The 1,505-nt window shown below is 42.4% G+C and overlaps 1 pseudogene across 1 annotated transcript; it reads left to right on the top strand.

Annotated features, from left to right (window-relative positions):
• The first annotated feature begins 352 nt into the window (after positions 1-352).
• On the top strand, positions 353-1,192 carry LOC308337365 (spindlin-3-like; annotated as a pseudogene). Its single transcript has one exon. The product of its transcript is annotated as a spindlin-3-like (transcript).
• Positions 1,193-1,505: the final 313 nt, after the last annotated feature.

Raw genomic sequence — 1,505 nt, 5'->3', positions numbered from 1 at the left:
ACAAGAAAAAGCTGGTAGCCTGCTAATACTCCTTGGCCACAGGAGGATCCACAGCAGAGGCAGCAGCAAGGTGCCCAATTTGGGCACACAAAGCCCACAGTCTGCGGCCTTGGTGAGTCTATGTCCCTTGGCCTGGAAGGTGTTGGACAATGGGAGGAAGAATGAAGGGGTGCCCTCTATTTCTTTTGCCCCAACCACAGCTCTCTTACTCTAGCATAGCCAGAAAGAACTAGGGGATAAGGTTAATGCAGGCACATAGCCAGGATGTTTTGATTTCCAGCTTTCCTGTATAGTTTTCAGGGAAAACTTAGGCACAGGTGATGGAGTGCAGTAATTAGGAGAAAAGCTCATCATGTCATACATTGAATATAATTTTTCTCAATTTCCTTTCTTTGCCTGTCTTGCTACTGTGCTCCTCGCAGGTGTGAAAACCCCATTTGGAAAGAAGGCTGCAGGGCAGCAGCCCAGGACAGCCACAGGACATACCAGTGTATCCGTTACCATGGTGAAGAGAAAGGCTGCACACAAGAAGCACAGGCCCACCTCCCAGCCTCAGGGAAGCATTATAGGCAGAATTCAGCATGAATGGAAAGATGGACATGAACCCCTAACACAGTGGAAGGGAACCATTCTGGATCAGGTACCTATAAATCTTTCTTTGTATCTTACAAAATATGATGGATTTGACTGTGTTTATGGATTAAAACTTCACAGAGATGAAAGAGTGTTGTCACTTGAAGCCCTTCCTAATAGAACTGCAACCTAGAGAATCAGTGATACACACTTAATAGAAATTATGATTGGCAAAGCACTAGAACATATTTTTGAGACAGAGAAACTTTCCAAAAATGAATGTAAGTGGATGGTCTTAGCTCAGGCACCTGTCATGAACACATGGTTTTACATTATCTATGAGAAAGATCCTGTATTATACATGTATCAGCTCTTAGATGATTATAAAGATGGTGACCCACACATCCTTCCAGATTCCAATGATTCTCCTCTTACAGAGGTGGAGCCAGGAGAAGTTGTAGACAGCCTTGTAGGCTAACAGCTGGAATAGGCCAAGGCTGATGACTCTAAGAAAACTGGCATGGTCATTCATCAAGCAGAAGAAAAACCCTCTGTGTACTTCATCAAATTTGATGATGATTTCCATATCTATGTCTATGATTTGGTAAAAACATCTTAGAGATTATCTTGAAATTTGCCAAACATGTGAGACTATTTGTAAAATCCATACAAACAAAAGGTCTTGATTGCTCTCTAATTTGTAAGAACAATCTTCTCCATTTTGCATGCTTTTACCTGGTAAGAAAAAGAAAAGAAGCAAAGGAAAGAAGCAAAGCAAAAAAAGGAAAGGAAAGAAAAGAAAAGGGGAAGGAAGGAAGGAAGGAAGGAAGGAAGGAAGGAAGGAAGGAAGAAAAAAGGAAGGAAGGAAGAAGGGAGGGAGGCAAGGAAGGGAGGAAGGAAGGGAGGGAGGAAGGAAGAAACTTTCACCATAT

The sequence above is a fragment of the Martes martes genome, assembly GCF_963455335.1.
Source record: "Martes martes genome assembly, chromosome: X".
Lineage (NCBI taxonomy): Eukaryota > Metazoa > Chordata > Mammalia > Carnivora > Mustelidae > Martes > Martes martes.
The sequence above is the reverse complement of the archived record's forward strand: the minus strand, read 5'-3'. Positions and strand labels throughout refer to the sequence as shown.